This window comes from Nomascus leucogenys, chromosome 9 (assembly GCF_006542625.1).
Source record: "Nomascus leucogenys isolate Asia chromosome 9, Asia_NLE_v1, whole genome shotgun sequence".
NCBI classification, from domain to species: domain Eukaryota; kingdom Metazoa; phylum Chordata; class Mammalia; order Primates; family Hylobatidae; genus Nomascus; species Nomascus leucogenys.
In genome coordinates, this window is record NC_044389.1 from 77509372 (window position 1) to 77531812 (window position 22441).

The 22441-nt window shown below is 36.3% G+C and overlaps 1 protein-coding gene across 2 annotated transcripts in view; it reads left to right on the top strand.

The window, feature by feature from the left end:
• BMPR1B (bone morphogenetic protein receptor type 1B) overlaps window positions 1-22441 on the top strand; it is a 398101-nt gene that overhangs the window by 233796 nt on the left and 141864 nt on the right. Inside the window, exon 3 of one of the 2 annotated variants that reach the window (XM_030819142.1) lies at window positions 4856-4950. The gene's annotated coding sequence lies outside the window, so the exon portion shown is untranslated. Of the gene's footprint in view, window positions 1-4667; window positions 4951-22441 lie in introns of those variants that run through there. The other variant, XM_030819143.1, reaches the window with a different exon arrangement.

Sequence of the window (22441 nt, forward strand, 5' to 3'; positions counted from 1 at the left end):
CAGCCCTTTTTCATTCTCCTTCTACTGACCTCATAATTGTTTTTCAGTCTTTATGCCCTTGTCTTCCATGACCTACTTTGTAAATGTTGATTTTTGTTTACTTCTCATTATACACGCTACTTCTGAGAGATCTCATGACCTTGGGAGCCACCTTTATTGGCATGTTGCTCATAAATGTTTATTTTAGTAATTTATCTAACAAATATTTATTGTGCATTCATTATGTAGAAGGCTCAGTTTAGGGACTTGAAATCTATGCTATTATTGAACTATATTCTATGGGGAAGACACAAGCAATAACAAATAACAAGGAAGTTTGCAATTTTAATTAGTATGAGAGTGGTAGGCTTTGCTGAGAAGGTGCACTTTGAACAGGCACTTGAATGTGAACAGTTAGCCGTGCAGCTCTCTGCAAGAACATACAGCAAATAGAAGGACACCAGGGGTAAACTGGTCAGGGACATTTAAGGAATGGTAGGAGGACAAGTGGGGCCCTAGTCCATGCTGTCAGAGACAAGATGAGAGAATAAAGTGGGGCTAGGCTATCTGGACCATTAAAAGGACTTTTAGCTTTTACTCTGAGTAAAATGGGGAAGCAGTACAGGGCTTTGATTAGAAGATGAATGTAATCTGAGTGAGGTTTTTAAGTGACTTCAGTTACTTCTGTGCTGAGAATAGACTATATGGTGACAAGGTTTGAACCAGGAAACCAAGAATACAGCTGCTTACTGAATTGATGCAGTCTTCATCTCTCCGGTGTTCTAGACTAGTATATTTAAATACCCATTGAACATACTTCAGTACAACACAGATATCTAAAGTTCATCATGTCCCAAACTAAATCCATCTGCTCTTCCCAGCTCCCTGTTCCAAAGTTGCCCCTTCCTTCCAAAACCTTGCCTTGGCAGAGACCCAGCCACTCAGAGAAGAGCCCCGCTTGACTCTTCATGTATTCCTTGCTCATCAGTCAAATTGAAGATTAAAAAAACCTTTAAGTTCTCTTTAGTAAGGTGTATCAGTTACTTTAATTTCATCCACTGCTTAATTTGTTAGTCCTGTCTTTCCGCTATCCCTCAATACTCAATATTAAAATTCAAGCAGTTCCTTGAGAGAAATGCAGGATACAGCAAATCCGTCCTGAGTTTGTGAGTGCACTGTTTAATCCACTACCTTGCCTGGGCATGGGCCTATACATCTTCAGTGACTGATATAAAGGCTTTATGTGGTACTGTAGTCCAGCTAGACAGATTTGGGCTGAATCTCAGTTCTGGAGTTTATTAGTCACATGACTTCAGATAAGCCACTTAGTAACACTAAGCCTCATTTTTTAAAAAAGGCAAAAACAACCATCTGCTAGTGTTGTTTTTAGTGTTAGAGATAATATTTCCAAAGCCCCTTTTGGACAGTCCTTGATAAATAATACTTCTACTCCCTCTAGACCACATGCGTCAAGAAGACAGAGGAAGAGACTTTTTACATTAAGGCTCACTCTTTGTGTTTTACAGTTCTGTGGGCTTTGCCAAATGCCTAATATCATTCATCTGCAATTATAGCATCATACAGAGTAGTTTCACTGCCCTAAAAATCCCATGTTTCACTGTCATCTCCTTACAACCACCAGTCTTTACACTGTCTATTGTGTTGCCTTTTCCAGAATGCCATATAGTTAGAATCATACAGTATGTAGTCTTTTTTTTTCCCCCTAAAGAGATGGGGTCTTGTTCTGCCATCCAGGCTGGAGTCCAGGGGCACAGTCATAGCTCACTGTAGCCTCAAATCCCTGAGCTCAAGGGATCCTCTCACCTCAGCTGGGACTACTGGTGTGTGCCACCACACCTGCCTAATTTAAGATTTTTATTTTATTTTTTAATTTTTTTGTAGAGACAAGGCCTTGCTATGTTTCCCAGGCTGGTCTCGAACTTCTGGCCTCAAGAAATCCTTCTGCCTTGGCTTCCTAAAGTGCTAGGTTTACAGATGTGAGCCACTGGTGCCCAGTCCAGTATGTAGCCTTTTCAGACTGGTTTCTTTCCCTTGGTAGTTGAATGGGTAATTTTAATGGAATCAGTGTCTACATTCTCCACTTCTACATAAACTCTATTAACATTGATCTGGCTAAGAATAGTGCTTTATTCACAACACTCTTTCTCTTACCTTACTCTTTCTCTTACCCTTATCCATCCCAAATGTTATTATGGTGCATTATCCTGGAGTCATAGAAAATTTAACATTAAAAATTCAACTAATGCATTAAATTTGTATTGCAGTATGACAGGGTGGCCAGGTGCAGTGGCTCACGCCTGTAATCCCAGCACTTTGGGAGGCTGAGGTGAGCAGATTACCTAAAGTCAGGAGTTTGAGACCAGCCTGGCCAGCATGGCAAAACACTCATTTCTACTAAAAATACAAAAATTAGGTGTGGTGGCACACGCCTGTAGTCCTAGCTACTTGGGAGGCCTAGGCAGGAGAATTGCCTGAATCCAGGAGGCGGAGGTCGTAGTGAGCCAATTAGTGTCACTGCACTCCAGCCTGAGTGACAGAGCAAGACTCCATCTCAAAAAAAAAATAAAAATAAAAAAATAAAAAAGTATGACAGGGTGAACAACTGAGGACTTAATTATAAAAATATGTAAAAATTCTATGAGACAGCGAGATGGAAATAAAGATCAAGAAAATAAATAGCAATGTAAATTTCAGCTGCCAAAAGAAGCATCTCTGTGTGTTACTTAGATAGTGATTATATTAAATTATTGTAGATTTAGATGCTATTGAGTATATTTAAAATAGCTGATGTGTTTTGTTTTAAAATGTCAGTATTTCCAATAGGGTAGAAATTAAATTATTTGCAAGTACATATTTTACCACAGGTGAAAATTTGTATATGTCAATTTGGTAATGTGTAAATGGTTACATAATTTTTCAAAATTCTTTTAAGAGTCTGTGAATAAAGGCAGTTAAAACCTGGTAGCCTATCCTACTCTATAAAACCCAAGTTTGTCAACCTGGCTTATAAAATCCCTCATCACCTTATTCCTTCTAGTTGGTTTTGTTTTGTTTTTAACTATTTTCTGTCTTACACTCTAAGCTCCAGCAAGAAAGATCTATTTGAAGTTCTAAGTATGTGTTGTGCTCTCTCCCGCCTTTGTCTTGATTGTGTTATTCTTCCCTTCTTTGCCTCACTACCTTCTGCCCATTCTTTAGTATCCAGAAGTCTGGAGTGAGGAATTACCCCTTCTACCCCCACTTCATGTTGGCTCAGATGCTCATTTTCCCTTCTCCCGTGGTGTCCTCCTCTAGTCTTTTTGCTACGTTGTTTTACATTTAACTTCTATTTTGTTTTTCTGGAATTAGACCTGGAAGGTCTTTAAGAGTAGGAACTATGTTTTATCTTTGCCTGTTCAACACCTAGTTATATACCTGCGTCGACAATAAGTTAATTCATTAGATAAATATTAATTTTTGCATTAAGCAAGGAAAGGTGGATTTCAAATAGTTTGAAAGTTAATTCTTATGTGTAACTTTATTTTTTTTGGTCAGTTACACTGTAAAAAGTTATTTTTCTTCTATGCTGATTATTTTTCTGGCTGTAATATTTGCATTTACTGGTAAGATTTTAGTAAGCTTTCATATGAAGATGAGCCTAAAGATGATTTTGAGAACCACCGTTCTAATAGAAGGAACACATTACTGTAAGTAATCAGGCAAGGTTTCTAGTTTTGCTCTGTCACAAAGTTGCCATGTGACCCTGGGCAAAGTAACCAGCCTGGGGGTTGATTTTCTTATCCGTAAGATGAGTAAGTGACCAGAGTCTCCCAAAAGTTTCCTTTACCTTTGATTTAATCAAGAGAAAATTTTAGTAAAGCAAACAAATGACTGTCTTTGACAAGAAATAAAAAATATGGGCTGATTTATTTTCTACTCATTTATACTGTGGACCTTATAGGTGGTATATGGAGATACTATGTACCTTGTTTATGTCACCTGCAAACCATGTACTGTAGTGTCATGGCTTGGATTCTATCCTTAATCTAAAAATTAAATTTTCAATTTGTCATAATTATAAATATAGAAGTTTATATTTAAACTGTAAATATTATGTTGAGTTATAATTTTAGGTTATATTTTAGCATCTTTAACTAAATATATGATGTATCTGATTAATATTATACTTTCCTATACATTTCTATCATTCTCTAAATGAACTTACATTGACATTTTTTGTGACCAATTACTTAATCACTGCAGCCTTTCTCATTGAGAAATTAAAAAAAATTACAAAACTGCTTTCCTGTGTCATTTGGATTCATAATATGTCATAATTAAATTTTATAAAGCTTGATTGACTGACATTTAGATATGACTTTTACAAAGGGTTTGAGATTGTGTTTGGCCGAAACAAAGGCAGTATTTCCTTTCTTGTCTTTGACTCCACCTAGCCCCACTTTTCTCCACCTGCCTGAGGAAAGCTGTATTTCTTCAGACAAACTTCGTAATTGCCTTTCTGTGCCTGATTTGGGCCTCAGGAAAGGCCCATAGCATCTGTAAAGCTGGCAGCAGAATGGTATTTCCAGGCAAGCACAGGGTTGCCGGGTAGTGAGCCAATCCACAGCTTTGTCTGAGCAGCTGAGAACTTTGCCGGAGCATTACCACGGTGTTCAGTAACACAGACCTGTGCCATGAGCAAGTAAAGCACTGAGCAAGTGTCAGGGTCAATATTTATAGACCACTACGTAGCTGCCTTGCATAGAGAGAAAACGGGAGAGTAACATGCACACAGAGGGCAAGGAAAGAAAGACTGCAGTGGAGGGAATGTTAATTTCCAATTTTTTTCTGAAAATGTATTCTTTTTAACTGTCAGGTTCAGACTTCTGCTGATTCATAACCATTTGGCGCTGAGCTATGACAAGAGAGGAAACAAAAAGTTAAACAAGCAAGCCTGCCATAAGTGAGAAGGTAAGTAACTAGCCAGTTCGGTCTCGCTGTTAGTCGTAAACTCTCTCCCTGTTGGCTGCACTGCATCAGTAAGCAAAGGGCTGTGTGGCATGTCAAAGCTAATGAGGAGGGCTGCCTGCTGGGTAAGAATGTTCTTGGTGGCAGAGCCGTTTTGTGTACTGCTGTTGAGAATGCCGGGTACATTCACGAGACGTTTCCTGCGTGTGGTAGGAACCGCTCTCAAGCACCAATTTCAGATCGTGTCCTATCAGTAAGTTTCTGTCTCCTTCATTCTGTCAAACTCGAGGTCTTCCAGCTGGTAAAGTCCTATTCACTTTTACGTCGGTATTAAAACATTAGCGTCAGTTAAGTTGATGGTAGTGAGTGGTCTAGACATGGATTGTAAGGGAAATATTCAGATGAACATATGAAGATGCAGTAGTCAGTGTCAAAATGTGGAAGCTGGGAATTGGGGTAACATGGGGTCTTTTTAAAAAAGAAGCCAGCCTCCATTTGCCAGTGCACTGAAGTGAAATAGTACCTTTGGGATTAGAGAGAACCTGGGGCGGTGAGAAGTGAGAACAGCCTTCCTAATCCACGGTGCCAAAGGCAAGCACTGAGGAGAAGTTCTCTGCTTATCCAGGTCACTTGCTATTGCATTCTTAAAAACTGCTACTCCCTTACTCAATCTCAAACTAAAATTAACATCTCCTCCTACGCATTAATAGTTCGTTTTTTCCTGTCATCACAGGTAGCACTTTAAATATGTTTCTGTGTATGTTCACAGTGCTGTAGCATGTTCATTTTCATTATGGTTTTTCATATTCCAGATTATCATTAAAAGCACTGGCACTGAAGGAGACAGAAAGAATTGTTTTCTATGTATTTTCTGGTTCTAGCTCATGAAATATATATACTTGTATGTTTATATCTACTACACATGGACTAGAGAGTAAATTGTGTTGTTTCACTGGAACTGTGGCCTTACCTAGTGGAAAGTTATCTACTGACATAATGAAAATTTCCTTGATTGCTTTTCAGAATGTAGAACTGTCAGCATTAGCATGATATTTAGAACTGTTAAGTTAGGTTATAGATGGTAATTATAGGTCCAAAGGGTTTTCTGTACTACATATTTAAGTTAAAAACAAAAATGAGATTGATGCTGCTGTAGAGCTGAAACTGGACACCAGTAGAGATATGAGGAAAAGCTAATACTCTGGCACAGATTTTGTGTTAGGGCTGAAATACAGAAATCAGCCCATTCTAAAATAGGATAAGTCAGATCTAAAACAACAGGTAGAATATGTTTAAATGTAAAGTCAGAATCTTAAAATGAGACCAAGAGTTGTGCAGTATCACTTTTGTTGAGTGCGTATATAACTTTTCAAATGATGCAGAATGTTTCAAAATTAATTTTATTACTTCAGAAATACCTTAAGGCTAATCTAATTGATATCTTAAACTCTATTTTAACATTCATTTAATGCTTGTTTTATCATCTGAATCTTTGTACTTCTTCAAATTCTGCCTACCATTTCCATTTTATTAGTGGGTTTGATTTAGATTTTTGACAATATCTTTATTTTGAAAATACAACCATGATTGATCTAGAATGGGCATTTCCCAGTTATAGAATCTATCTGGCTAAGTTCATCAATCAATTTTTATTTGTTCTTGCCTTTGAGTAATATCTCATGATCAAGATTGTAATTTCAGATTTTTGTTCAGTATCTTTTATTTTTTGCTTTATATTTTGCATAAATACTAGTATGATAATTGCTTTCTTACCCCTTTTTATTGGTTTTGTTTTTATTCCTTCTGGTGTCTTGTTTCTGAAGTACCTTGTTGAAATTTGGGCAGAAAACAAGGCAAGCAAATAAAGAACTACAATAAGAAGAAACTAAAGAAAGTTTTCCTTTCAATCAAGAAGAAATACAAAATTGCGACACTGGTTGATAATGTCTACATTAGGATGTATTTTGTTTGAAGACTGGTTGAGTGTTTTAAAACTTGAAATGCCTTGTCAGTATTATTTTTGGCTCTGTTGTCCATCCTGACATTGGTTATCATGTTTATAAATAATATTTTATATGCAGGTATATTATACAAAATGAAAATGGCACCTTTTGTATTATGTGTTAAGTATCTATTGAAGCAATGTGAATGAATTTAGCTTGAAATATTAATATTAGCCTCCTCATGGATCTCACTGCCCTAGAGTCATATTTGCCCTGCTAGTAGTCTGTCTGCTACACTACTCTTTTTCTTTTGTTTTTTTTGAGATGGAGTTTCAATCTTGTTGCCCAGGCTGGAGTGCAATGGTGTGATCTCAGCTCACTGCAACCTCTGTCTCCTGAGTTCAAGCGATTCTTCTGCCTTAGCCTCCTGAGTAGCTGGGATTACAGACATGTGCCACCACTCCCGGCTAATTTTGTATTTTTAGTAAATACGGGGTTTTTCCATGTTGGTCAGGCTGGTCTCAAACTCCTGACCTCAGGTGATCTGCCCGCCTCGGCCTCCCAAAGTGCTGGGATTACAGGTGTGAGCCACTGCGCCCAGCCTGCTGCATTACTTTTAGAGGGGTCAATCTTCCACCCTGATGAACCCATTGCTTTTAATCTAAAACCCTCCCATCCCTGTCTTTCTACTGCTTATAGATAAAGACCAGGCTTTACTAAGAGTCTCTTGTTCATATACCTTCTACTTTTGTTCTATATTAATCTTTTGCCATTCCTTCTGGGCTGTCGTCTGTATCTCTCTTGCCCATCCATGAGAATATTCCCCTTTGTCTCCATTTTATTTGCTGGCAGTATTCAACATCTTCTATTTCTCAAAACAATCCACATTGCATGGCTTTTTTCTTGTATCATTTATGCTGTTCTAGCTTGAAAACCCTTTTCCCAATCTTTGCCTTCTAGCCTCAGTGGAGAAAGTCCTGCTGGTCTAATCTCATACTCTGTGACTTGGCCTCCTGTATAAATCTCTGTCCCAGTACTTTGCGAAGCTTGGTAATAGAGTGTTTTATGTTTTTGTTTCTGCCTGAGACTGTAATCTGTTTATGGCCAGATTTTTAAATTTAATTTTTTTATGCTTCCCCAAGACCTAGCATATAACAAGTGTCCCAGAATTTGAAGTAAACAAAAACTTTATCATACTTGTTTTAAACATAATTTTCTTTATACCCCTTTCACTTTAAAATATTTTACGATTTTGATTAATTAGATTGAAGGAAAGCCTCTTAAGTAGATGGTACACATTTTGGTGATAATAATAATTAAAAATTATTTTGTTTCTTTTTCTAGGACCAATCACAGTGTTGTTTTTTTTTTTTGTGTGTGTGTGTGTGTGTGTATCCATGCAAATAGATATTTGCTGAACTCATAAGTTTATTTGAGTAACAACAGTCAAAATGATATTGGTTAGCAAATAAAAATTCAGGATACATATTCCGAAAATGCTGTTTATGTAATTAATTTGGTGAAGTCTGTCAAAAAAATCAGCTAGTTGCTGCGGCCATGTTAACTGCTGTGGTAAATTAAGTGATGCCCTAGCAAACTAAAGACAGTGTCATGCCTTCCAAAAGGCCCAGAGAGAGCTTCAGGAGAGAATAGGTCCCTCCTCATGTAGCCGGGAGAATTGCAGAGTGAAATTGCTCCCAATATTACTAGTAAACCTTCAAATTTCATTTACTGGAGCAGAGATAGTTCGGGTTTTAAGGAAATAATAGAAAATCATGGTCTGAAAATTCTCAAACCTGAAAGGTTATATTCCATTTCAGGCAGAAGAAGAATTTGCTCCTCAAAACAGAAATGTTGAAAGAGAAGGAAGTTGACGTTTAAAAAAAGTAGTTGTGAAATAGCAGCTATTTCTTTTAGCTCTGATTTTCAATAAAAATAAAATTTATTTTGCCTTTAATTGTATTTTATTTGCCCATCATACATAAAAGTACTTACATTATATATGAAATATTTTATATATCAGGGACAAGTGTAAAGCTTCATGAACAATTTGGAGTGACTTACAGTTTTCTTAATTTAATTATTTTTACTTTAGTGTGCTCTACCAGCAGTTTCTACTACAATTTAAACCTTATAAACATCTTCCAGACATTGAATATGACTCTTCTGTTTGTTTAACCTTGAATTGTATCTGTCTTAGGAATGAAAACAAGATTGGTATTTTCACAGGAAAATTTGGTAATCTTAATTGCTTGGAATGGCCCATAATTCAATTTGGAACTTTTTTTTCAATATAGTTTGCCCATATAACTACCCAGTGTTAAAAAATATGTGGAGTGGGGAAGCTGAGCAGGAGAATTGCTTGAATCCAGGAGGTGGAGTTTGCAGTAAGCCAAGATCACACCACTGCACTCCAGCCTGGTGACAGAGCAAGACTCCATATCAAAAAAAAAAGAAGGAGAGAGAAAGAAGTGGAGAAAGTGCCTTAGCAAAGAGTTATAGGTATGGATTTTATAGATCTCACTGGCATATCAAATAATATAAGTATTATATGATTGGGATGGTGGAAGTTTCTTTGGTATGGACATAGAAATATACCAAGTTCCTGTTAGCCAGTGAGGAGGGAAACCCAAGTTTGCCTCAGTATGGAAAGATTATAACAATAACAAACATAAGCAAAAACACTACCAGCAGCACCAAGAAAAGCTCAAAGAACTTTGTGGTTGGAATGAGGCATAAAGGATTTTACCAGAACAATCAAGTCTTATTTTATTATTGTTGGAAGTTTTCCTTTTTTTTTTTTTTTTGAGACGGAGTCTCACTCTGTCACCCAGGCTGGAGTGCAGTGGCGCAATCTTGGCTCACTGCAAGCTCCGCCTCCCGGGTTCATGCCATTCTCCTGCCTCAGCCTCTCCGAGTAGCTGGGACTACAGGCGCCCGCCACCACGCCCGGCTAATTTTTTTGTATTTTTAGTAGAGATGGGGTTTCACCGTGGTCTCCATCTCCTGACCTCGTGATCCGCCCGCCTCGGCCTCCCAAAGTGCTGGGATTACAAGCGTGAGCCACCGCGCCCGGCCAGAAGTTTTCTTGCCAACCAAAATTTTTCTGTAACAGTGAAGGGCATATAATTCATAGAGCCTGAGAGGAGAAGGGTAAATTAATTATGGAAGTGGGACTTGAAAGCTTTTCTTCAGTACTTCCATTTTATCAATGGGCAGTTGTGGCATCCACAGGTAACGTAACCCGCCAAACATCAGCTTTTCAGGTAGCTAGTTAAGATTTGGATAAAAATTAGTATTAGGTAATTATAAGGCCAGTATTTTGTTTTATACTTTAAGCTCTAGGGTACATGTGCATAACGTGCAGGTTTGTTACATATGTATACATGTGCCATGTTGGTGTGCTGCACCCATTAACTTGTCATTTACATAAGGCCAGTATTTTAATGCAGCTTTTCTTGTCTGAGTGTAATTGCTCTGTTTTTCTTCTTCATACTGCATTTAAAGTTTAATTTGTTGTGTCTCTGTGTGTTGTCTTGTATTAGACTCCTTTGCATTACTTCTTAATTCCTGAAAGTTAAAGGTAGTAATTTACCATCAAGTGAGATGGAGTACTCTCCCACTTCAAGTAATTTTTTTTTTCTAATGACAGATACCCTTTCTGGCTCTCCTGAATTGCCCTATTCTGTCTCATGGTACAATCACATTCTGCCACACAAACATTCATGCAATAGAACATGGTACATAGTCCTGGAGCAAAAGACAGAAGCTCCAAGTTTCATGCTTAGATTATGTCTAAGATTAGAATATAGAATATCTGTATTTCAGTAGGATATATATGGCTATATTTTGTTTTATAATTTTGTTTAAAGATGATTATTCTAATTTACACCTAGAAAAACTTTGTTTAAAACAAAAATGAAAGAATCCAGTGGGCTTTTCCATGTTATATTTGCTTTCATCTGGGATTCTTTTAAAAATTTAAATAATCGAAGATGTAGAGGGGGGCAAAACAAGTTTGTTTTGTACCTGTTAGATTCTAGTAAGTTTTTGCTTCTCTATTTCTATTCCCACCACTCCCAAAGAAATTGGGGCTCTTTGGCTCCATCCATTCTTATTACTATTAAGGTCTCTGGTAAAATTTGCTTGTATACTTAGATGAAAGAGGTTTTTATTGTTGTTGTTGTTTTATAATTTCAACTTCTCTTTTAAATTCAGTGAGTACATGTACAGGTTTGTTACATAGGTATATTGCGTGATGCTGAGGTTTGGAATACAAATGATCCCATCACCCAAGTGGTGAGCATAGTACCCACTAGGTAGTTTTTAGCTCTTCCTGCCTTCCCTCCCTCCACCTCTAGTAGTCTCCAGTTTCTGTTGTTGCTATCTGGATGTCCATGAGTTCCCAATGTTTAGCTGCTACTTAATAAGTGAGAATACACAGTATTTGGTTTTCTGTTCCTGTATTAATTCACTTAGGATAATGGCTTCCAGCTGCATCTAAGTTGCTGCAAACGACGATTTCATTCTTTTTTTATGGCAGTGTAGTATTCCATGGTGTATATGTACCGCATTTTCTTTATCCATCCACTGTTGATAGTCACCTAGGTTGACCCTATGTCTTTGCTATTGTGAATAGTGCTGTGATGAACATATGAGTTTATGTGTCTCTTTGGTTAGAACTGTTTCTTTTAGATTTGTGCGCAGCAATGGGATTCACTGGGTCGAATGGTAGTTCTGTTTTACGTTCTTTGAGAAATCTCCAAACTGCTTCCATAGTGGCTGAACTAATTTACATTCCTACTAACAGTATATAAGCAATGAAAGAATTTTTGAACATATAGCTGAAGGTTATTCTCAGCCTCAGCCTGTGATTTCTGTACCTTCCTGTTTCCTCCTCCCTCATATCAGAATCAAAGTGATCTTCATGGTTCTCCATCAATAAAAAAGCCTGGTTATCCGTTTGTGGTAATTTTCGATTGGATTAATACCTTTCACTTTAAATAAGTATTACCCACTTTTTAAATGTCTTGCCTGCAAAGAAATGTGTAATTTTTACATCTTTGCTAATATGATAGAGGAAAGTGATGTTTAATTTACTTATTTTTAATTACTAGTGAATTTGAGTTATTACCTTTTCTGTTATTTATAATTTATTTATATACTTATTCTTTTTTTTTCAGCAGCTCTATTCTCCTTTCTGGTTTAGAATGTTCCTTTATTTGAAAAAAAAAAACTAAAGGATCTTGATTTTTTAAATATCTATTAGTTGCAACTGCTTTCCTAAGATTTTGGTTACTTTTTAATTTTGTTTTATGTATTTTGAAACATAAGTATGTTTTGAAATATTTTTATTAAAGCTAACTGATATTTTCTCAATATCTTTTGAAACTTAGAAAGTCTTTTAAAACCTAGAAATAGGAAAAAATATTTTTCTTTATTTTTATATCTTAATTTAACTGTTAATACTGTAGTCCACAAGGATTTTTTTGACCAATACTTGAGCACTTTTATTGAATCGTTCTCCCCCTTCTCACTTTTTTTGTGAACTCATTTTTATCTTGTATTCTTGTGCCACGAATTTAAATCTTTAGGTTACCTTTCAGGTTGTATTGCATTAACATTTTTATCTCTATGGAATAAAGTTGATGTTTCTTGTTTAATGAGATTTAAGTATTGGAACATGTTAGGGTGGTGGTGTTGGATTTAACTTGGCATGATTCTAGAAATTACTGTAGACAAGAGGCTGTGTATGTTACTTATGTTAAGCCAGACCTAATAATATAATCTGTGTGATTGAGAAATGATGCATGAATAACCACCTCCATTTACAAGGGGTGCCTGTATGTGTGTATATATGTATATATATATTTTATTAATCCTTCTAATAGACCATTGGATGACTTATTTTTATTTCTTCTTTTCAGGATAAAGAAACTGAGACGCCAAAATGTAAAGTAACATGATAACCTCACATAGCTAATGAGTGATAAGGTCATGATTTAAATTCGGATCTGGCCAAAGTCCATCTTTTTTTTTTTTTTTTTTTTTTTTTGAGATGGAGTCTTGTTCTGTCGCCCAGGCTGGAGTGCAGTGGTATAATCTCGGCTCAATACAACCTGCTTCTCCCAGGTTCAAGCAATTCTCCTGCTTCAGCCTCATGAGTAGCTGGGACTACAGGTGCATGCCACCATGCCCAGCTAATTTTTGTATTTTTAGTAGAGATGGGGTTTCACTATGTTGGCCAGGCTGGTCTCAAACTTGGTATTTATATACTAGTTGGTTACCTGGAATGATTTATGAGGATAGTTTAATCTGCTCTGAAGAGATACACTTCATAAACATAGTTTGTGTACGTGTCGGGGAGTTCACATGTGAAAGTTTATAAAAAGACATCATTTGAAATTTTAATTTTTGTTATGCTTTTACCCACCATGAAATATTTTGTTCTGTTTTCCTCTTTAACTCAAGGCAAACAATTTTGCTTCAAGATAATATAGGACTTTTTCCTCCTTGAATCACTCTGCCCTTTGTTGACACATTGGTATGTCTTTGGTAACAATTCTGCCGTACTTCATTTTGTTTTATAGCCCTACCCTAGAACATTTAACATTAAATTACACCTTACAGTTGATAAGCAGATTGTTCTCCTATTATTTGGAGTATTATGCATCAGTATTTGTATTGTCTTAAAAGTCTTAAATAGGTTATTCGTATTCCTCATTTTTAATCATATTTATTTTCCTGCTTTAATGTAAAGATGATTATTACTGCACATTATATGGTTGAAACATAATTCAGTTATGGTTTTATATATTCCTCCGGTGGATATTTGCTTTTTCTCCATGTAAAATACATTTTTCTTAAGAGCCTCTGTCTTTCTACTTCTGTCTATACCAATTTTAACTTCATCAGTAAATTAATGTATCATTATTCCCAGTAGTAGTTTAGCTTACTAACCTTGAAATTTATATCTGTGTTTATTGTCAGAGGGTTTTTGGCAAATTGATCTTGACAATAATAGAGAAAGAAAGCATGGTGACCTAGGACACGACGTTCTACTGAAGTAATTCGCAGTTCTTTGAATGTGTAGAGTTTTTTCGTTGTTGTTTGTTTTAAATGAGCCAAGATACAATGCATGTAGCCTTTTGAGTTATTCATTAATACCTCACATGTAATTATTTTAAATTATTATTGGTAGAAACAGACAATTTAGAATGCTTTTTTTCCTTTAGCCGTTGCAATATAAAGTTGACTGGTACAGCTTGCAAAGCACAATGTGAGTTTAAAATATGTCTCCTGAAACCATGTGTTCTTAACTTGGGGAGCTGGTTTTGTGGTCAGTTTGAAGCTGTTCGCATAGTCTATGTTCCTTCTAGTTAAAAGGAAATGTGATATTTGTGCTAACATGATTTCATTGTTAATAGTCCAAACTGCTACTATGAATTGCAGAGGTAGAGAATCAATTTTAAAATTTTGGTTATATTTTAGTAAAATATTTTTTGTGTCACATATGTTTCTGTTTATTAGCTGTGTATTGCCAGTGGTATTAATTGATGGTATTAGAGCATACCTGAGATCAAATACTGGTTTAGAAATACCATAAGGCATGTAGAACACACAGATGGCCAATTGTACATTGGCCTTCTGTAAGGCCACTCATTTCTTACATTTAGAGCAGTTCAACAAACAGGCCGAGGTAGGATGACCTTTCAGACAGCCCACCCACCCAGCCAGGAGCCATGCATGCTATCACTCGCCTCTGTGTTTCCCTCCTCCCCTCCCGCTTCCCTTCCTGGTTACACTCTTGCTTTCTTGATCCTTCTTCTTCCCGGCTCCCTCCTTTCCTAGTTTTTATTTTTCTTTTTTATCTTGTTCATAAATGTCAGTTGCATCTCAGCAAGTTTCTGTTATACCAAGTTGTTAACTGATTTTTTAAAAAATTTCAACTTTTCCTTATCTTCTGTCTTCTGTCTATTGCCCAATTATGTTAGAAAACTCTTTTTTGTGTGCATTTTGAAGAAAATCTTTCCAGTTGTAACAGAAACAGTAAATGCCTGGAAGCAAGAAAAACATGTGTTATAAAATGTAAAACTGCAATTAGCATCTTTCACAATTTCCCTAAAGTCATTTACCCTCTCATTTTATAATTAATGGTAACTTCGTCAACATGTCACGGACATTTGTATATATGATAATAGTTTCCGCCAGCACGGTGGCTCATGCCTCTAATCTCAGCACTTTGGGAGGCTGAGGCGGGCGGATCACGAAGTCAGGAGTTCGAGACCAGCCTGACCAATATGGTGAAACCTCGTCTGTACTAAAAATACAAAAAGTAGCTGGGTGTGGTGGTAGGCGCCTATAATCCCAGCTACTTGGGAGGCTGAGGCAGGAGTATCCTTTGAACCCGGGAGGAGGAGGTTGCAGTGAGCTGAGATTGCACCATTGCACCAAAGTTTTAATAGACGGTAGGGCCAGGTGCGATGGCTCACACCTGTAATCCTAGCACTTTGGGAGGCCGAGGCAGGTGGATCATGAGGTCAGGAGTACGAGACCAGACTGGGCAACAGGCGAGACTCCATCTCAAAAAAAATAATAAAAAGTTTTATTTAATCCTTATAATAATTCTATGTGATGGCTATTATTATCCCTATTTTAAAGGTAAGGAAATGGAAATTCAGGAAGGTTAAATAACAATACTTATGATTATGTAGGTTGGAAAGTAAGGGAGATAAGGAATCAAATACCTTCTGATTTTTTTTTTTTTTTTGAGATGGAGTCGTGCCCTGTCCCCCAGGCTGGAGTACAATGGTGTGATCTTGACTCACTGCAACCTCTGTCTCCCGGGTTCAAGAGATTCTCATGCCTCAGCCTCCTGAGTAGCTGGGATTACAGGCGCACCACCACACCCGGCTAATTTTTTGTATCTTTAGTAGAGATTGGGTTTCACCATGTTGGCCAGGTTGGTCTCATACTCCTGACTTCGTGATCCACCTGCCTTGGCCTCCCAAAGTGCTATCATTACAGGCATGAGCCACCACGCCCAGCCCTACCTTCTGATTCTTAAAACTTTACAGTATAGTATATGACTCTCTTTTAAAATAAGTAATTTTACTTTCCTACTCCTATACATGTCTAAAAGTTTGAGAAGTAGTGCAGCAATTCATAAGGCTTTCAGATTTACCAGATGTCCAAACCAGAGAGCAGCAACTCTGTTCCTACAAGGAAGACAAGAGTCTGTTGATATTTACAAATATTAATTGATTTTAATATATTATTCTCATGTCATTTTATATTTTTCTCACTTTTGTAACTCTACCAGGGTTTCTTTATACAACAACAGCAACAATACTTATGAAAACATGTTCTTCCAAATAAATCCATGCTATACTCTGGAATGTGTTTTGAGGCAGGTCAGATTTTCATGCTTTCTGATTTCAGTTAGACTCTAATAGACTTTTTCATTAGTAATATTACACTATGATGGCATGAATTTTTAGAACACATCATTATAAAAATAGATGTTTTAAGTTATTTGTATATAGTTATTCTGTTAGCTTTTTACCTTTGCCTTGCTCTGCTTTTCAGGAACTCTGTTAGGAATTATGTGAGACAGAAAATGATATTCAAAACAAATTCTATTTTTAATCTAGTTAATAGAACCTTTTTTCAAGATTTGGCATAGAAGAAATAAAAGCTATGGAAAAAATAACCTTTAGAAATTATCTGTTGACTTTTTCATGACTGTTCTAGCCCCATTATTTGTAAGATATAATTTAAGGTTCTTATAAATTATAACTCCTGTTGTAAAATGTTTTGCATTTTAAAAGCATTTTAAGACCTATTGTGTCTTTTCACCTTGCTCCTTCAAATGCTTTGAAACAAGAATATGCATTTTATACACAGAAAAATCAAGGTGAAGTTAAGGGTGGGTGAAGATCCCAGAGTGAAAAGCCAAGTGTTTTTGGCCTTGCCAGAATAGTTCTAAAGCTTGGTTATCTTAATTGCAATATATGAAAATGTAAAGAAATAAATACCTAATATGTTAACCCATACCAAACTCTATAGAAATAATCAGTGGTAGGTACAAGTCATTTAAGAAAAAAGTTATGAGAGTGTTATTTAAGAAAATTTTATAAATTTAATTTAGTTGTTTTTGAAAACTGAGAAATGAATTTAATATGATTATAGTGGCAGAACACCTGTATTGAGCTTGTGCAACTATGTGGGAGTTTAGTTTGAGAGCCACTGAATTATCACATAAAAATTATTAATCATTATATAGGGTGGCAGTAATATTTTCCTGAATATTTTAATAAGCTGTGTTGGCATGTAAGTAAAGAGTTTATAAGGAATATAGACCAGCTTAAGTAAACTATTGAATATCTGTCTCATACTGTACAGGGAAAAGTGATGACAGCGTGACTATGTAGAGTTACATAAACTATGTAAAAAGTCATAAAAATGTGAGTGGAGTGAATTTGTCAACTCAATTTTCTTTTCCCTTAACCACTCTACTTCCCTTCTCTCTCCATCTGTAATGCTATGCAGTAACTTCAGTTTTATGCTTCCATCCATGGCAGATATCATCAAGCAATCAAACACTTACTCTTGTTGAGGTTCCCGTAAGCCTTGAGTCCAAGCTGCCACTACTACAGGGGGTTATCCACATGGAAAGTGCAGATTGTTACTACTCACCTCATTCCATAAGCAGAATCAAATTCTGTATAGATGAAGGACTTAACTATGACAGCCAATACTTTAAAATATTTAGAAAATAAATATTTTTATTATCAGCTAAGACTTTCTTTACCAAGACCAGAAATAGAGCAAATAATAAAGAAAAAAATTAATTCAGCAACATTAAAATGAAAAATCAAAACTGTGTTCATCAAAGGACACTAAAAAAGAATAAGAAAGACCCAAAATTGGTTTAGTATATAGAATTTGTTAAAGATACCATGAATCAGTAAGAAAAGTAAATTTGGTAAATATAAAAATAGGAATTTCAAAAAGAGAAAATCCAAATAGTCAATAAACATATGAAACATGCTGAACCTCATTAATAATTAAATAACAAAATTAAAACTAGAGTGATGAGGGTTGGGCACAGTGGCTCATGCTTATAATCCCAGTGCTTTGGAAGGCTGAGACAGAAGGATCCCTTGAGCCCCGGAGTTGACAGTTGCAGTGAACTATGGTCACTCCACTGCACTGTAGCCTAATTGACAGAATGAGACTCTCTGTCTCTCTTAGAAAAAAAAAGAGTGTTGTATCATTTCATTTCATACCTACCATGTTGGCAAAAATATAAAAGTCTGAAAATAACAAATCTTGGTGTGGATGTGAAGCAACAGGAACTCTCATTCACTGCTAATGGCGATGCAAATTGGTACAGCTGTATCGATAAATTGAAACCGAACATAAACATATTTTCCCGCAGCAATTCTACCCCTAGGTATGTATCCTATAGAAATTTTTGCTTGTGTGCCTCAGGAAATAGGTATGCAATTTTTTAATAGTGGTAGTATACATAGTAGTATACATACAAACAAATCTGGAAACAACCCAACAGAGAACAGAACTGATAAGTTGGAAAATATTTTATACAGTGGAATTAATATAATAATAAAAATGAATGCACCCCAGCTACACTCATGAGCCTGCAGAATCCCCAAAACACAATTTTGGATGAAAAAACCAAGTCACAAAAAATACATACAACATGATTCTCATTAAAATGATGTAGAATTTCTTCTTCCCATCTCAGTAAGTTGAAGTTGGCTTCATGGAATTGAGAAAATATGATATTTAAGACACAGTTAAGGAGTATGTGGCAGGTTCGAACACCAGTTTTCAGGATACCCTTATTTTCTACTTTAATGGTTTATCTGAGGGGCGCTTCATAGTTTGATAAGTGGTTAAAATGGTGGGCTCTGAATTTAGAGATCCGGAGCTCTGAGCGTGCCTCCACCATCTAGTAACTGTGTGAACTGTAACAAATTAGTTAACTTCTCTGGGCCTCAGTGTCCTCGTTTGTAAAGAAGGATCTTTCACTGAAGAATTCTTCTTCTTTCAGTGTGGAAAATGATGAAGTGAAGTTGAGAATCTAGCCAAAAGATGGCATGGTACAACCGAGTGAGACCAAATGAGAACATGAACTTAAGACAGAGGCAGAGGATTGCAAGACAAAGGAAACTTGAAAGATGTAAAAAGAGCATAAACCAAACAGATTTGGGAGACACAGAGAAGGAATAGCAACAGAACATCTCATGTTGTCTGACCTGGCTAATTGGCTAAATGCTGGTATGATTTAGAAAAATAGAAGACATAGGAGGGGCCCGTTTCAGGGTAAAGATGGGTACTTTACATTTCCTTGTATAAGTACAATAATCTCAGACCCCCCAAATTAATCTCATCTTTCATATTGCTGTTATTCTGTACCTGCCACTGTGTCATTCCTGGAAGCTATTTCCATCCGTTCCAGTGCATGGTTATTAATTGATGTGTGTTTTATTATTACTGCTGGGATAGGTCCTTGCTCACCCCGAAGTGACACCCTTCTGGTTTAGTGAAACTTCCATCCTCAGTTATCCACTATTTTGGAACCATAACTATCTAAAAGCTTCATCATCTAGAGCCTGATTTTGGTTCTCCGTTCCTTCCTTTTGGTGTTTGGTGTCTTTTGCTCTCACAGTTGTTCCACTTCATTAAAAGAGAAATTTCAGTAGTAGTGCACTTCAAAGGAAAAGGAGCTGGGAGTCTCTGCTCCTTGGAAACTGCTTGGCCATATGAAAATTTGTTAGTTCTTCCCTTAGACTAGCTCTTTAAAACCAGGGTATTGGAAGATCCTTGCTAGGCAACCAGGAAATCTGTTACCCTTTAATCCAGAGCAATGTTGTATCTTTACTTTATGTCTTATGATAAGAAGACCACTCAGGTGTTCAGTAATAGCTAAGAAAGATTTGTTTCAGGGTGAGTTTTGGTGTCCAAATGGATCAAAATGGGTTGACAGATTCTCCTATTAGAAAGTGTTAGGGTCACTCTCATGAGGCATCAGACCATGGATATCAGCTTAATTTTTCATATGCTGGATATGTGCCTTATATTATTTAGGAATTGCATTTGGATGGAAGTAAGGAAACTAAATAATTGTAGAAAAAACTGGAAGTTTATTTCTCTTTTTTTGTCAAAAACCTTTAATTTATGTCAGTTGCTTTTTAATCTGTACCTGATTTTGTTAACAAATTTGTTTTTTGTTTGTGTGTTTCATTAAACTTTTATTTTAGATTCGGGAGTACATGTGAAGGTTGGTTACATAGGTGAACTCGTGTCATGGTGGTTTGTTGTACAGATTATTTCATCCCCCAGAGATTAAGCCCAGTACCCAGTTGTTATTTTTTCTGCTCTTCTCCCTCCTCCCACCCTCCACCCTCCACCCTCAGGTAGACCCCACTGTCTGTTGTTTCCTTCTTATCATTTAGCTCCCACTTATAAGTGAGAACATACAGTATTTGGTTTTCTGTCCCTGTGTTAGTTTGCTAAGAATAGTAGCCGGAAGTAGGCAATCAGGGATTATGAGACTGTTCCACAGAGCTCAGGGACCTAGTATCTCTCTCTTTTTCTGCTCCGCCAGCCTAGCCTGTGGCTTCCATCTTTGGTGACACATATGGTTCATTGTGGCTGCTGTCACTCTAGCTGTCATGTCTAATTTCTAGGCAGCAGGAAAGAAGTGGATGTGAGTGACAGACATATGCATATACTTCCTAGGCAAGTACCTTCCTTAAGCAGCAATTCAAAATGTCCCCCCTCTGGTTACATTTTATTAGCCAGCTTTTAATTAAATAGCTACCTCATGATCTTTTAGCTGGCTATATTACTACTCTGAAAAACCAGGAATCTGTTGCCAAGGAAAAAGAAAAGATGAGGTTGGGTGCAGTGGCTCACGCCTGTAATCCCAGTACTTTGAGAAGCTGAGGTGGGTGGATCTCCTGAGGTTGGGAGTTCAAGACCAGTCTGGCCAACATGGTGAAACCCCATCTCTACTAAAAATGCAAAAATTAGCTGGGCGTGGTGGCACACACCTGTCATCTCAACTACTTGGGAGACTAGGGAAGGAAAATCTCTTGAACCCAGGAGGCTGAGGTTGCAGTGAGCCAAGATCCCACTGCTGCACTCCAGCCTGGGCAACAGACCAAGACTCTGTGTCAAAAAAAAAAAAAAAAAAAAAAAAAAGAAAAGAAAAGATGGATATTAGGTGTAACTAGCCTGTCTTGCCTCATTTGTTCTGCTTAAGATATTGATGGAACTATTTTATAGATAAGTAGGAAAAATGGACATTGCTCTTTAATCATAAATACAATGTGCAGATTCCCTATTTTGAGATGTCCCCTTTGAAATTCATTGGCGATTTAAAAATAATTTTTGCTCTTTTTTTTTCTTAACACATGAAGTTAAAATGCAGAGTTTCATACAAAGGTTTCAGTACCTATTTCCCTGAATATCTTAGACAATTAAGGAACTGAGGGATCAACTAAGAAGGTTTCTGTCTAGATGTACAGACATGTTTAGAACCTTACATCTGTCAGAAGGAAGGTGTGTTTTTTAGTCAGAACCAGAAAGTGAGGCAGTATACAGTTTGTGAATTATTTCAATATGTTGTAATTAATTAAAGAGAAATTGATTCTTGATATATTTGAATGATTCATTTCTAATCTTAAGCATTTGTACTTAACCTCTGTGTACTTTGATATAAATGTACCTATGCTGCTTATTAATACTGATTTTGAATTAATATTGGCATAGAGACAGTTATTTTTGATGCTTTTCCAGCTGTGTAAATACACGTATTACATAAACAAACTAAAATTAATCACAGAATTTACTGTGCTAGCAGCATTTACAACTTCATTGTGGACCCATGTTTTAAACATCTGTCCTTCATTTACTATATCTTAAATAGACTTTTATAACACAAGCAGAATTAGAAGTATTTACACAAAGATGATAAAATACAATAGTACTGAGAAGAAACAATTTTGGAGAAGAGTTTCTTTATAATTAACACAGTTTGGATTAGTAATTCTCGCTCCCATAGAAACAAATAGGTGCCTATCCAAAATAAGGAAGAAATCATTTTTAAGAGAGTTCCTGAGAGACTAAACTTTTTAATACTTTAAAAAATGTTGAAAGCAAAATTTTTAAAGGGGCAGTTTATGTTTTTTTAACGTTTTGTCTTATGTTAAAAATTATATAACTTTCTCATTAAATAGCTAGTTTTTCAAATGGAAAAAAAACATTATGTGCCCTTTAGTTAGGAGGCTGTACAAAGTAGAGACACAGATTTAGTAAATATGACTTTCAAAAGTTATTTGTCCCACAGACAATGACTATATATCTGTCTAATTTGATTATGTAAAAGTTCGAGAATTTTATTTTTATGGTTAATTTTTTAGTTTGAGCCCTGCAAGGCTAGTTCCTGATGTATTTTCTTCAACTGATGTTATTTTAGATAAAATTATTTTTATCTGATTTTCCATTGAGAAATCGTG